A 10776-nucleotide genomic window follows, 5' to 3' on the forward strand; every position below is an offset into this window, starting at 1 on the left:
CAGGAAATCCAAGAGGCCAAGAAAATCGTGGCGGGTAAGGCTTTTATTATGCAAAGCAAGTATGTGAAGAAGAGGTATCTCTTACTGACCCAGATTTGGAGTTCTCCAGGGCGTTCGCGGATCTGCTGCGCAGTGTTTCTGACGCTGCGGAATTCTTCCGAGCCGAAGAGGGGAGCTCAACGGAGAAGCTGTTCTAGTCGCAATACCTTGCACCAGAACATCCGGTGCCCTTTAGCGATCAGCTAAAACTGCTGGTCGAGCTGCATAGGGTGGCCAAACTAGCCATGAAGGATTTGGTAATCCGGCTATGGCCTGCCGAAGCCGTACCCAGCAGCTACTTCGGGCTCGTGAAGCGGCTTGTCGATGCCTGCCCTCGGCTTGATGCCATCAAGCGATCGATCTGCATAGAAGGTGCGTGGATGGCCTCCGCCCGTGTCAAGATACAATGGGAGAAGATGGACGCTGTCAAGCTCGCGACCGAAGGACCGCCCACGGGCAAGGAGCACCGCACGCCCGAGCGGTATTTTGAAGATGTCCTGAAGGGATCTTGTATTGTATAAAGGCAAAAGACATTATTTTTGAATGAATACATTCATGATATCCCGCCCTGTATGATGAAAACAAGGCTGATATGTAATATAATGCTTTGCTGTTTATTATTTAAAATTTTACCTCCTGTGCGGCCATTTTATTAAGTCTGAGATTTGGCCAGTCGTCGGCTTCAGGCCCCACGTAGGTAGTACGGGGGTGTTCGGGATGAATCTAAAACACTCTTTATCCAAAAATTTGGTCTTTGAAGGAGGTGTTTAGCGCAACGAACCAGGCAATCAGACTATGTGGCTTTATCACCCTCACTTAGCCATAGGAGTTTGACAATAGAAATTTAGGCGCAACCCCTGGTGTTCGTGAGTCCGAACTAGGGTGCTGTAAACACCCGATCGGGTAAAGACCGATTCGTCGCATAGTGCGGAAAAAATCACAAAAGATTTGTAACCTCCAAACAGCTGACCGGCTCTCGCCACATCATGACAGTTAGTTTTCGGCTTTCTCTACTGAGGTGCTCATTTGGATAAACTAGGACACAATCGCAATAGTTCTCCCTTTACTACCCTAGCCGATAGAGCGGAATGTAAGGAAGTAAGCACAGGAGCCGGGCAACCCAACTATTGACCAAAGACATGATTTGGAGCCAATGCATATAATGCTGAAATTCGGGGCGCCAAACTATACTGTAAAAGTGTTCGGACTTTGTTGCCATAGAATGGAGCGTAGTAAAGCCCCTGGCGAATTAAGGCGCACCAAAGTGTACGGGTGCAACTGATAAGATTATCAAGAAAAAATGAAGTAGTAAGCTAGGGCCGTAAAAGTTGGGCCACGAACTGATTCCATTATAATTTGATTACTACGTCAAAGCATATTTGTACAGGTAGTGCGATAAGCAACATGGCTATTTAACATGCCACGACCAAGGGAGAGCTGCGTGCGGGTCCTGAAAACAGGTATAGCAATCATTAAAAAGGCCACCTAGAGGTTCCCTTATACGTCAATGCTTCTTGCCGTCTTGGTGTATCTATCCTTCGAAAGGACTGATGATCAGGCCATCAGAAAAGGCCTGTAGAAAATAAACTTGAAAAGGATGAAAGAAGATGTGAGAGTATGTGTGTCCAGGGGAGGTCGAGCCGTATTATGGACCACAATCTAGTTATGCCTCCGTCTATGCCCATGGTATTTTGAGTGCGTAGTTATGTACGCGCAGTACGAACACCGCCGTTTGGTCGGGACTAGGATGGATGCCAAATTGCTAGTCGAGCTCTTGACGAGCTGGACTGTCCTGCTGCAGAGTAGTCTGGACTCGTTTGACAGTGTGCGGGAGCTTGGCCGCCGAATTAAGGTTCTACTTGAAAAGGCCGCTCTATACTTCTGCTGCTAGGATAGCGGTGTGCTCCTCGGCGCAGAGGGAGCGCTCCGTGTTTCCATTAACTGTTATGACATCGCGTGGTCTGGGCATCTTGAGCTTGAGGTAAGCATAGTGTGGCACCGCATTGAAGCGAGCGAATGCGGTTCGTCCGAGTAGTGCGTTATAGCCACTGCGGAAGGGGACGATGTCGAAGATCAACTCTTCGCTTCGAAAGTTGTCCGGGGATCCGAAGAAAACTTCCAGTGTGATTGAGTCCGTATAGCGGGCCTCTACACCTGGAATAACCCCTTTAAAGGTAGTTTTGTGGGCTTGATCCTTGATGGATAGATGCCCATTTTGCGCACTGTGTCCTGATAGATCAGGTTGAGGCTGCTGCCACCGTCCATGAGGACTCGCGTGAGGTGGAATCCATCAATTATCGGGTCAAGGACCAGTGCGGATGAACCGCCATGACGGATACTGGTCGGATGGTCTCTGCGATCAAAAGTGATCGGGCAGGATGACCATGGGTTAAATTTTGGGGTGACTGGCTCTATCGCATAGACGTCCCTGAGTGCGTGTTTGCGCTCCTTGGGGATATGGGTAGCGTATATCATGTTCACCGTTTTAACCTGAGGAGGAAACTTCTTCTGTCCCCCTGTGTTCGATGGACGGGACTCCTCATCATCGTCCTCACTTTGCGACCCCTTCTCCTTGTTCTCGGCATTTCACTTGCCGGTCTGTTTAAAGACCCAACAACTTTTGTTGGTATGATTAGCTGCTTATCTGGGGTGCCGTGTATCTGACATGGATGATCGAGTATGCGGTCCAAGCTGGATGAGCCCGGATTGTTCCTTCTAAATGGCTTCTTCCGCTGGCCGGACTTGGAGCCACTGAATCCGGCATTGATCGCCGTGTCATCGGTATGATCACCGTTGCTTCGACGCTTGTGTCTGTTGCGTCGGGGCTTGCCGTTGCTATTTCTAGCTTTAGACGTGCCAGGTTTGCTTGCAGTATTATTGCTACGGGCTAGCTAGCTATCCTCGCCTGCGCAAAAGCGGGTCATGAGTGTCGTGAGGGCTGCCATGGACATCGGCTTTTCCTGGCCGAGGTGTCGGGCGAGCCATTCATCGCGGATGCTATGCTTAAAGGCCGCTAGGGCTTCGGCATCTTGACAGTCGACGATCTAGTTCTTTTTAGCTAAGAACCTAGTCCAGAATTTCCTGGCTGACTCTCCGGGCTGTTGAACTATATGGCTCAAATCATCGGCATCCGGAGGGCGGACGTATGTACCTTGGAAGTTATCGTGGAAGGCATCCTCCAAGTCTTCCCAGCCGCCAATGGAGTTTTCAGGCAGGCTGTTCAACCAGTGCCGAGATGGTCCCTTGAGTTTTAGTGGGAGGTATTTGATGGCGTGAAGATCATCACCCCGGGCCATGTGAATATGGAGAAGAAAATCTTCAATCCATATCGCGGGATCTGTTGTTCCGTCGTATGATTCGATGTTCACGGGTTTAAACCCTTCGGGGAATTCATGCCCCATTACTTCATCAGTGAAGCAGAGGGGGTGTGCGGCGCCTCTAAATCGGGCCACATCGCAACATAGCTCGGATGGAGTCCATCTGCGGCATTCGGCCTAGGCGTGATTAGGCTTGTCGCGTCCGAATAGATAGCTGTCGTCGTGTGTCAGGGCACGCCCCCGTGATCCGTAGATCGATCTGGTATGTCCTGCTCTACTGTCTAGATCCTGCCGCAGGTCATATGTATATCCCCGAGCTGTTTTATCTCTACCTTTACGGTGAGGTATTACGGGCTGGTGTTCGGCTTGAGTTGCCGCTTTGTCCCGGCCACGTGGTGGTCGGTCAGCCGCATTGTGCGCTGATGGTACAAGCTCCAGCGCCTCATCATCGAATTGAGGTAGCAATTTGCGCTTCGGGTAACTTTTGGTTGGGCGCTCGAGGCCGTATTCCTCAGCTACCAGTATATTAGTCCATCTTTGTTGAGCAGATCTTGATCAGCTTGAAGCTGCTGCTTCTTCTTCTTGAGGCTCCTTATAGTGGCTATTAGCCGACGCTTAAAGCGCTCCTTCTCGAGAGGTTCCTCAGGCACGATAAAATCCTCATTTCCGAGGCTCACCTCGTCCTCGGAGAGCGGAAGATAATTACTGTCCTTCGAGTCTTTGTTTACGGCCTGTTCATCAGGGCTGACTCACCCATCTTCCCGTTCGTCCTATTCGGAAGTTGGCTCAACGGGGTCTTCATTGTCTTCAACATCATCTAGAGTGTTGTTTTCTTCGGTGCCGGTAGTGCTGTCTTTTCCATGGCGTGACTTAGAGCGGCGCCGATGTCGTCAGCGCTTTGGCAGTATCTCAGTAGGTTTATCTTCCACTAGGTCTTCTTTGTCATCGCCGTTATTCTCTTTGGGTGTATCCACCATGTATACATCATATGAGGAGGTGGCCGTCCAGCGCCCGGTAAATGGCGGGTTTTGGGCCTGCTCCTCTTCGGCATCGTCGTCCATACCGTCGATGTCTTGGGAGCCGTAATCAAGCATGTTGGTTAAGTCTTCGACAGTGGCTATTAAGTGGGAGGTGGGTGGGATGCGAAATTCCCCGTCATCAGCCCCCAGTTCAAACCGGATATAATTCGGCTGTGAGTCCCCTGCTAAGGAGAGGGTTTTTAATGGGTTTAGCACATCGCCCAAAGGTGAGTGCCGAAAGATGTACGCGGCGCTGAATTCGACGATCGGCGCCTGATCAGGCTCAGCGGATGCTGATACGTCTCCAACGTATCTATAATTTTTGATTGCTCCATGCTATATTATCTACTGTTTTGGACATCATTGGGCTTTATTATCCACTTTTATATTATTTTTGGGACTAACCTATTAATCGGAGGCCCATCCCAGAATTGCTGTTTTTTGCCTGTTTTAGGGTTTCGAAGAAAAGGAATATCAAACGGAGTCCAAACGGAATGAAACCTTCGGCAACGTGATTTTCTCAACGAACAAGACCCCGGAGACTTGGACCCTACGTCAAGAAAGGAAACAGGAGGGCACGAGGTAGGGGGCGTGCCCACCCCCACCAGGCGCACCCTCCACCCTCGTGGACCCCTGTTGCTCCACCGACGTACTCCTTCCTCCTATATATATCCACGTACCCCCAAACGATCAGACACGGAGCCAAAACCCTAATTCCACCACCGTAACTTTCTGTATCCACGAGATCCCATCTTGGGGCCTGTTCCGGAGCTCCGCCGGAGGGGGCATCGATCACGGAGGGCTTCTACATCAACACCATAGCCTCTCCGATGAAGTGTGAGTAGTTTATCTCAGACCTACGGGTCCATAGTTAGTAGCTAGATGGCTTCTTCTCTCTTTTTGGATCTCAATACAATGTTCTCCCCCTCTCTTGTGGAGAACTATTCGATGTAATCTTCTTTTTGTGGTGTGTTTGTTGAGACCGATGAATTGTGGGTTTATGATCAAGTCTACCTATGAATAATATTTGAATCTTCTCTGAATTCTTTTATGTACGATTGGTTATCTTTGCAAGTCTCTTCGAATTATCATTTTGGTTTGGCCTACTAGATTGATCTTTCTTGCAATGGGAGAATTGCTTAGATTTGGGTTCAATCTTGCGGTGTCCTTTCTCGGTGACAGTAAGGGCAGCAAGGCACGTATTGTATTGTTGCCATCGAGGATAACAAGATGGGGTTTTCTTCATATTGCATGAGTCTATCCCTCTACATCATGTCATCTTGCTTAAGGCGCTAATATGTTTTTAACTTAATACTCTAGATGCATGCTGGATAGCGGTCGATGAGTGGAGTAATAGTAGTCGATGCAGGCAGGAGTCGGTCTACTTGTCTCGGACGTGATGCCTATATACATGATCATACCTAGATATTCTCATAACTATGCTCAATTCTGTCAATTGCTCAACAGTAATTTGTTCACCCACCGTAGAATACTTATGCTCTTGAGAGAAGCCACTAGTGAAACCATGGCCCCCGGGTCTATCTTTATCATATTGATCTCCTACTACTTAGTTATTTCCTTTGTTATTTACTTTGCCTTTATTTTACTTTGCATCTTTATCATAAAAATACCAAAAATATTATGTTATCATATCTATCAGATCTCACTCTCGTAAGTGGCCTTATAGGGATTGACAACCCCTATTTGTGTTGGTTGCGAGGATTTATTTGTTTTGTGTAGGTATGAGGGACTCGCGTGTAGCCTCCTACTGGATTGATACCTTGGTTCTCAAAAACTAAGGGAAATACTTATGCTACTTTGCTGCATCATCCCTTCCTCTTCGGGGAAAACCAACGCAGTGCTCAAGAGGTAGCAAGAAGGATTTCTGGCGCCGTTGCCGGGGAGGTTCGCGCAAGTCAATATTTGACTCCCGACAACGAGCCATTTCTGGCGCCGTTGCCGGGGAGGTCTACGCAGAAGTCAACATACCAAGTACCCATCACATACCCTTATCTCCCGCATTACATTATTTGCCATTTGCCTCTCGTTTTCCTCCCCCCCCACTTCACCCTTGCCGTTTTATTCGCCCCCTCTCTCTATCCTCCCTCTCTTTCTCTATTTGCCTCTTTTTGTCCACTTGCTTTTTGTTTGCTTGTGTGTTAGTTTGCTTGCTTGTCACGATGGCTCAAGATAATACTAAATTGTGTGACTTCACCAATTCCAACAACACTGATTTTATTAGCACTCCGATTGCTCCTCTTACCGATGCTGAATCTTGTGAAATTAATACTGCTTTGCTGAATCTTGTCATGAAAGATCCGTTCTCCGGCCTTCCTAGTGAAGATGCCGCTACCCATCTAAATAGCTTCGTTGATTTGTGTGACATGCAAAATAAGAAAGATGTGGATAATGATATTGTTAAATTGAAGCTATTTCCTTTTTCGCTTAGAGATCGTGCTAAAGCTTGGTTTTCGTCTTTGCCTAACAATAGTATTGATTCATGGAATAAGTGCAAAGATGCTTTTATCTCTAAGTATTTTCCTCCTGCTAAGATCATCTCTCTTAGAAACGATATTATGAATTTTAAGCAACTTGATCATGAACATGTTGCACAAGCTTGGGAGAGAATGAAATTAATGATACGTAATTGCCCTACTCATGGTTTAAATTTGTGGATGATTGTTCAGAATTTTTATGCCGGATTGAATTTTGCTTCTAGAAATCTTTTAGATTCGGCCGCAGGAGTCACTTTTACGGAAATCACTTTAAGAGAGGCTACTAAACTCCTAGATAATATTATGGTTAATTATTGTCAATGGCACATTGAAAGATCTACTAATAAAAAGGTGCATGCGATAGAAGAAATTAAGGTTTTGAGTGGAAAGATGGATGAACTTATGAAATTATTTGCTAATAAGAGTGTTTCTTCTGATCCTAATGATATGCCCTTGTGCTACTTTTATTGAGAATAATAATGAATCTATGGATGCGAATTTTGTTGGTAGGAACAATTTTGGTAACAACACGTATAGAGGAAATTTTAATCCTAGGCCTTATCCTACTAATACCTCTAATAATTATGGTAATTCCTACAACAATTCTTATGGAAATTATAATAAGATGCCCTCTGATTTTGAATCTAATATTAAAGAATTTATTACTTCGCAAAAGAATTTTAATGCTATGATTGAAGAAAAATTGCTTAAGATTGATGATTTGGCTAGGAACATTGATAGAATTTCTCTTGATGTTGATTCTTTGAAACTTAGATCTATTCCACCTAAGCATGGTATCAATGAGTCTCTCAAATCCATGAGAATTTCCATTTATGAGTGCAAAGAAAGAACCGCTAGGATGCGTGCTAAGAAAGATGCCTTTATAAGAGCGTGTTCTTCTAGTTGGTATGAAAATAAAGATGAAGATCTAAAAGTTATTGATGTGTCCCCTATTAAATCTTTGTTTTGCAATATGAATCTTGATAATTATGGGACTGAATATGATCCACCTTTACCTAGAAGGCATTCTAAGAATTCGGAATTTGTTGATCTTGATGCTAAAATTGATAAAAGTGGGATTGAAGAAATTAAAACCCTAGATGTTGCTAAAACCACTATTATGGATTTCAAGGAATTTAACTATGAAAATTGCTCTTTGATTGATTGTATTTCCTTGTTGCAATCCGTGCTAAATTCTCCTCACGCTTATAGTCAAAATAAAGCGTTTACTAAACATATCGTTGATGCCTTGATGCAATCTTATGAAGAAAAACTTGAATTGGAAGTTTCTATCTCTAGAAAACTTTATGATGAGTGGGAACCAACTATTAAAATTAAAATTAAAGATCATGAATTCTATGCTTTATGTGATTTGGGTGCTAGTGTTTCCACGATTCCAAAGACTTTGTGTGATTTGTTAGGTTTCCGTGATTTTGACGATTGCTCTCTAAACTTGCACCTTGCGGATTCCACTATTAAGAAACCTATGGGAAGAATTAATGATGTTCTTATTGTTGCAAATAGGAATTATGTGCCCATAGATTTTATTGTCCTTGACATAGATTGCAATCCTTCATGTCCTATTATTATTGGTAGACCTTTCCTTAGAACGATTGGTACAATTATTGATATGAAGGAAGGAAATATTAGGTTCCAATTTCCATTAAGGAAAGGCATGGAACACTTTCCTAGAAATAAAATTAAATTACCTTATGAATCTATTATGAGAGCCACTTATGTATTGCCTACCAAAGATGGCAATACCTAGATCTATTCTTGCTTGTTATGCCTAGCTAAGGGCGTTAAACGATAGCGCTTGTTGGGAGGCAACCAAATTTTATTTTTATTCCTTGCTTTTTTATCCTGTTTAGTAATAAATAATTTATCTATCCTCTGTTTTGGTTGTGTTTTTTGTGTTTAATTAGTGTTTGTGCCAAGTAGAACCGTTGGGAAGACTTGGGGAATGTCTTGTTGAACTTGCTGTAAAAAACAGAAAATTTAGCGCTCACGAGAACTTCTGTCATTTTTATTTGTAAAGCGATATTTAGTTAATTATTTTTGAAGATGATTAATATATAAATTTCTCAAGTCCAGAAATTTATTTTAGAATTTTTGGTGTTCGAGATCTTGCGCTAGCTACAGATTACTACAGACTGTTCTGTTTTTTGACAGATTCTGTTTTTTGTGTGTTGTTTGCTTATTTTGATGAATATATGGCTAGTAAAATAGTTTATAAACCATAGATAAGTTGGAATACATTAGGTATAACACCAATATAAATAAATAATGAGTTCATTACAGTACCTTGAAGTGGTCTTTTATTTTCTTTCGCTAACGGAGCTCACGGGATTTTCTATTTTAAGTTTTGTGTTGTGAAGTTTTCAAGTTTTGGGTAAAGATTTGATGGATTATGGAACAAGGAGTGGAAAGATCCTAAGCTTGGGGAATCCCATGGCACCCCCAAGATAATCTAAGGACACCTAAAAGCCAAAGCTTGGGGATGCCCCGGAAGGCATCCCCTCTTTCGTCTACTTCTATCGGTAACTTTACTTGGAGCTATATTTTTATTCGCCACATGATATGTGTTTTGCTTGGAGCGTCTTGTGTGATTTGAGTCTTTGCTTGTTAGTTTACCACAATCATCCTTGCTGTACACACCTTTTGATAGAGCCGTATATGATTTGGAATTTGCTAGAATACTCTATGTGCTTCGCTTATATCTTTTGAGTTATATAATTTTGCTCTAGTACTTCACTTATATCTTTTAGAGCACGGTGGTGGATTTGTTTTATAGAAACTATTGATATCTCATGATTCACTTAGATTATTTTGAGAGTCTTAGATAGCATGGTAATTTGCTTAAAATCCTAATATGCTTGGTACACAAGATTAATAATAAAAATTCTCTTATGAGTGTGTTGAATACTATGATAAGTTTGATACTTGATAATTGTTTTGAGATATGGAGATGGTGATATTAAAGTCATGCTAGTTGAGTAGTTGTGAATCTGAGAAATACTTGTGTTGAAGCTTGTGATTCCTGTAGCATGCACGTATGGTGAACCGTTATGTGATGAAGTCGGAGCATGATTTATTTTTTGATTGCCTTCCTTATGAGTGGCGGCCGGGGACGAGCGATGGTCTTTTCCTACCAATCTATCCCCCTAGGAGCATGCCCGTAATACTTTGCTTTGATAACTTGTAGATTTTTGCAATAAGTATATGAGTTCTTTATGACTAATGTTGAGTCCATGGATTATACGCACTTCTCTCACCCTTCCACCTTTGGTAGCCTCTCTAATACCGCGCATCTTTCGCCGGTATCATACACCCACCATATGCCTTCCTCAAAATAGCCACCATATCTACCTATTATGGCATTTCCATAGCCATTCTGAGATATATTGCCATGCAACTTTCCACCATTCCGTTTATTATGACACACTCCATCATTGTCATATTGCTTAGCATGATCATGTAGTCGACATCGTATTTGTGGCAAAGCCAGCGTTCATAATTCTTTCATACATGTCACTCATGAGTCATTGCATATCCCGGTACACCACTGGAGGCATTCATATAGTCATATTTTGTTCTAAGTATCGAGTTGTAATTGGTGAGTTGTAAGAAAAATAAAAGTGTGATGATCATCATATTAGAGCATTGTCCCAGTGAGGAAAGGATGATGGAGACTATGATTCCCCCACAAGTCGGGATGAGACTCCGGAAGAAAAATAAAAAAAGAAAGAAAAAAAGAGGCCATAAAAAAAGAGAGAGAAAAGGCCCAAGTAAAAAATGAGAGAAAAAGAGAGAAGGGACAATGTTACTATCCTTTTACCACACTTGTGCTTCAAAGTAGCACCATGATCTTCGTAGTAGAGAGTCTCTCATGTTATCACTTTCATA

This window comes from Triticum urartu, chromosome 6A (assembly GCF_056163025.1).
Source record: "Triticum urartu cultivar PI428250 chromosome 6A, HENAU_Tu73, whole genome shotgun sequence".
NCBI classification, from domain to species: domain Eukaryota; kingdom Viridiplantae; phylum Streptophyta; class Magnoliopsida; order Poales; family Poaceae; genus Triticum; species Triticum urartu.